Source organism: Papaver somniferum, chromosome 10, assembly GCF_003573695.1.
Source record: "Papaver somniferum cultivar HN1 chromosome 10, ASM357369v1, whole genome shotgun sequence".
NCBI lineage: Eukaryota > Viridiplantae > Streptophyta > Magnoliopsida > Ranunculales > Papaveraceae > Papaver > Papaver somniferum.
The window spans coordinates 148,738,218-148,744,094 of record NC_039367.1 but is presented as its reverse complement, the minus strand read 5'-3'; positions in this window follow the sequence as shown (position 1 = coordinate 148,744,094).

Here is a 5,877-nt window from a genome sequence, read left to right as displayed (position 1 = left end):
TCTTTTCGCTTATGAAGGCCTAGGTGTAGTGAGCTAATATCCCTTTATTTACTTTTAGGAGTTGGCACAACTACATTTGCCAACAATGAAGCTTTTAGGAATCCAAGAACAATTTAATTTTCAATACACAAATTTGGAAGCTTCCAATAAATCTTTTGTCTAAAATATTAATTGTATATGTATATCCCATTATCCCTACTTTTATTATGCTTTCTAACTTCAAGTCCACATATGGAGATAGATTATCAATGAAACTAGCATTTGCTCAGCAATTTTGAAATCAAGCATTTCATCTCATCCATACCAATGACACATCCTAAGCCGGTCTAAAATTTCAAGAGTCACATTATATATGAAATCTCAAAATCATTCTATAGCCCGTTTGGATTGCACATTAGAAGTAGCTTTTCGACTTCTACAAATCAAAATGTCGGAAGTCAGTTTAACTATCAAATTTCAAAACGATTCCTAAAAATCGAAAAGTTAACATTTTATGAAGTAAATAATTTTTCTTCTGACTTCTACTTTTAATTTCGACTTCTGAAAAAGCATAATTCAGAAGCAGATTTGTATCCAAACGCCTTATTAGTGTTATTACATCCAATGGATCAAGAACATCAAGTGGTGGTGGTTATATTTCCACTACCAGCACAAGGTCACCTAAACCAGTTACTCCATTTTTCCCACCTTGTATCGGATCGTCAAATTCCTGTTCATTATGTTGGTGCAGCGACCCACAATCGCCAAGTAAAGAACCGAGTTCACGGTTGGGATCCTTCATCTAACTCCAACATTCAATTCCATGATTTTCCTGTTCCATCGTTCCCAGGATACAGATGCATCAAACTAAATGGCCCAGTCATCTCCTGCCGATGTTTGAAGTGACAGATCATCTCAACTCATCTACCAATTAATACGGCTCTAGATACACCTCCATTCCATATGTGATAAATATCCTCGTTTATCACCAAACCTATGCGGTTGTCCAGTGGACTTCTAAGTTGGCATCTGCGTCCAATTCATTCGCTTGTCCATGGACTAGATGTCACCTAGGGTGAGCATTTGACCCCTAATCCGTGGATTTAACCGGGACCAACCGTTCATTTGCGGATGGGTGTCCGTACCGTTCGTTAATGGGTTGGGTGTCCGTACCGTTCGTTAATGGGTTGGGTGTGGATGGAATTTTTGAAATCCAACGGATAACGGATCGGGTCCGGATGCAACCTTGAAAATCCGTTGGACATCCATATCCGTTAAATTAAGAACATTTATATAGTTCTAGAAAATGCTATGGATAGGAATTTTTAAGATGTTTGCTTGGGGTGTTGTACATTGCATTTTTATATTTGCATACATATATAAGATATGTAGATTTTATAAGGAGTCATTTGTGTTAGCTTTATTTTCTTTACTATAAATTTTAACTAAAACAAATCCATCGGATTATTCGCATCCAATCCGTCCATCCGTGCATCCATTGGATACAAATCCGTTGGATATGGATTGGATGCGGATGCCAAATTTGAAATTCGTAGTGCAATGGATTGGATGCGGATGAGGTGAAAACCGGTCCATACCGGTAGGGCTGCACATGGTTCGGTTTTCATCGGTTTTTGGAAAAAATTAAACCGAAACCGAACTACTCGGTTTCCAATAATGAAAACCAATGAAACCATTTAGGTAGTTCGGTTTTGCTCGGTTCGGTTCCAACTCGGTTTTGTATAAAACCATTAGGTTTTTGGTTAACCAGCTAAGTCACTGAAATTTTTTATATCTGTCAGTCTCACAAAAATGACGGGCAAATTTTTCTGAACCTGTCACTCAAGTTTCAAATACATCAAATGTTCCAACTTCCAATACATATTGATAGAAACATTAAATTTTAAAGAGTCTAGTTTCTCCTTAATAAAAAAAACGAAAAAACATCAAAAAATTATAATCATAACTGACTACACATCTTTAGATGGAAAATTAACATAGAGATCTCATTCCTAAAAGGGTCGACAGGAAATAGTTTGTTACAGTGAATACACTTTGAATGTGTAGAAATTGGGTATTCCACAGGAGGTTGTAATGGTAACCTGCACGTACACAAACTCGAGTTAAATATGAATTTCTCAATCATGATCAGTGCAATGGTACATAATGTAACTAAGAACATCAAGATTATAAACCGCTATGGTAGAGAAGCACTAAACAATAAGCATTCGTTTAGCTGGAATTGAGGATGATCCTTTTAATGGAATATGCATTTCTAATGTGAATGTTGCATTATCACCTCAACCAATGAAACTACAATGGAATTGTACTGATATTGAAGAAGTTACAAGTAAAGTAAGCCCTGAACATTCATAACAGTTGACTAAGATGATCTACCTTCAAAGGAAATGGCATGAGTTTAAGCTATTTTGGCGTAAAGGAGAGTACTCACATTATTGACAGTTCATTGTTTCAACTTGGATATGCATATGCTTAAACAAATTTAAGTTTTATTCTAAAAAAATATCAACTGCTAAAACTACAAACTAGAGAAACTTACCGCTAACCCGTTAAATCATTTATAATCAACTTCACGATAACAAAGTTGAATCTTCTTCTTCTTCTTCTTCATCATCTATGTCAATGCGGATGAACTTAGAAGTTGCAAGAGAACCTAAAAATTCTGCAAGAAATTACATCAATAAGTGACAAACAATGAGTACAGAAAATAACAAATCAGAATTTTACAAAAGTGAGTAGAGAAAATACCTGAAACATCTTCAGCATCATCAGTTCCTAAGGTGTTTGGATCAAGATCAACCGGTGTCCGTAACCAGCTTTGCGTGCAAATCAACGCCTCAACAGTCTTAGGCAGCAGTGAACTTCGATATGAATCAATAACTCGCCTTCCAGTACTAAAGGCAGATTCTGAGGTAACAGAAGAGACTGGTATGGCTAGTATATCTCTCGCCATGTGTGATAATACAGGATACCTTGTACTATTAGTCCTCCACCAACCTAAAATTTCAAACTGAACACCGGTAGGGCTAATTCTCGGTTCACGTTTCTCCTCTAAATATAACTCCAACTCAGTTTTCCCCTCAACATTGTCATCCTCCTCATCTTCTCTTGCTCTCTCTGCTATTAGACTAGCATACGCAGAATCTTCATCATCAGTAACATTATTACAATCACCTGTGGCACTAGACATGTTTTCATCATTTGCATAGAGACACTTGTACTCTTCGAAAAGCTCTTGAAAATCAGTTTTCACATAAGTCGATAAGTGTTTACGTAATGACAGACCCGTGATATCTAAAGTATCAAGAATAAAATTTAAACCTTTCATTTTCTCACGTGGATCAAGCAAAACAGCAATGAACATGAGAGTGTTCATTTTCTCATATTCTCCCCAATACTTATTAAACTTGTCTAGCATTTTAGTGCCCATACCAGAGAGAAATGGATCTGAACTTTTTACCCATGTGTTCATTGTTCTATGAATGACACTTACGTTAAACAAGAACTCATGTGAAGTAACACGAGTACAGTAAGAAAACTTGACAGTCAAATCATAGAATACCTTTAAAAAAATTCCAAATGATCTTGCATTGGCCCAATCTTCCATATATGGAGCATGTATAGGAGGCGAAGGAGGGGCCCAATCTTCAGGGGTTTTACGCTTATTGCTATGTGTTTCTGTCACTTTTATGACAGCTTCAGTTGCATCTCCATCTGCACTAGCATCTCCAGCAACACTAGCATCTTTAGCGGCACTTGCACCTCCAGCTGAATTTCCACCTCCATCTGAACTTGCATTAGGTGGAGGTCGAGGTGGACGCTTATTAGAAGAAACAGAGGCAGTAGGTGTTGAAATGGATCCTCCTCGCATTGTCAAAAGGCAAGTCTGCAATGTGATAAACCATACATTTAATTTAAACCATACATTTAAGCAAAACCCACTGTGTAAATCAACCTAAATGACCAATTTTACATTTGAAATCCCCAATTTTTTTCAATTTTACAAACCCTAATATCATAATTAAAATCATAAACATGACAACAATCACATAAATATGAACATGACAACAATCACAACCAAACTACTTGCAGAGATCCCTGTAAATCAAGAATAAAGGTACAAAAATCAAACAAAACAAAAAATTAAAAAAAAAAACTTAATCAGTAATTTCAATAGCAGATTCAAAACCCCCAAATCTCCATTTCTAGTAAAAAAATTTTTAAAGGAATCTGAAACAAAACCCAGATCTACAAAGTTTCAAAAAGAAATCAAACCTGGAAGACACCAGAAGTAGGAGTAATCAAAGAGAAGTTGGATTGAACAGCACCAGAAGAATCACGATAAAGAGCTTCCTGAACCAATTTCCTCTACAAATCATAAGCACATCTGCACAGTCGGTTGATTTGGAAGTGGAACTGTGGAAGAGCTTTCTGATAATATCTACGAAAGAAGAGAAGACTCAGTTGAGTCGAGTGATGTAAGTTATTAAGGTTAAATATCCCCATCCACGTCCTAAAATCATGTAATCCTATGGTCACTATTAATCGGTTAACCAATTGGTTATTGGTTTGGTTTTATTTCAAAACCTAAACCGAAACCGATACTGTCGGTTATCTGAAACTGACAACCATTAATGAACCATAGGAATATGGTTATGGTTCGGTTCGGTTAAAAATTTTCGGTTCCGGTTTCGGTTTTCGGTTATGGTTCGGTTTTGTGCAGCCCTACATACCGGCCCATGCTCACCCCTAATGTCACCTACAAAATTAGAAAGAACGATTTTTTGGGGACCATGGTTTTTTTGGGGGGACCATGGTTTTATTTTGGGTAAAGACATTAGAAGTAAATCTAGGTCACCCCTTATATAGATATTTATATTAATACCTAAATTACCCTCCTGATTAATTTTGGGTGATGATTAGTGAATGATTTAGTTAAAAACAATTAGTGAGATTAAATTAAGAGATGGGTTTATTATTAGTTGAGTAGAATTATTGAGAGAGTAGAGTTAGAGAAGATGAAGGAGATAAACATGGAAAATAGATTTTTTTTCCAATTCACTAAGTTTGAGTATTCAAATGATGAAAACTCATCTGATTCTTCATCTCCATCCTCTCCTAGAATATTTGTTAATCTTCAAAATGATCCGGATTTGAACTGGATTTTGAACAGTTTGGTTACTTTATATGAAGAACAAGTAACTGAACTCATCTGAAGTTGTAGTTCGGTTACTTTATATGAAGAACAAGTAACCGAACTCATCTGAAGTTGTATTTCGGTTGCCCCGTGAGATGGAAAAGTAACCGAACTCATCTGAAAGTGTAGTTCGGTTACTTGTTCCAAACACGCGGGTTACCGAACTCTCTAATAATAGAATTTATAGGAGTTACAGCGTTATGTTCGGTTGGTTCGCAAACTGCATGCACTTTTGATCTAACCGAACTTTACGTAATATAAGAGTATATAAGTTTACAAAGTTCGGTTCTTTCGCAAACTTGAACCTAACAGCTAACCAACCGAATTTTGAGTTCGGTTTCTGCGATAAAATTGTGAAGTTACCGAACTTAACAAACAAAAAAAATGTGAAGTTCCAGCGTCTATTAGCTAAGTTCGGTTACTTTGTAGTTTTAAATTTTTTTGCGAAAAAACCGAACTCTATTGGCTAAGTTCGGTTATTTGGAACTCAACATAGTGGCCACAACAACACAGTTCAGTTAGACTGGATTTGTTTTTTTTTCGGTTCTAAGGGTGGAGTTCGGTTACTTTGTAGTTTTAAATTTTTTTGCGAAACTACCGAACAGAGAGTTCGGTGACTTAGTTTTAAATCCAATAGAACCGAATTGTTCTTCGTGTTCATCATTTTCAAGAAGTTCGGT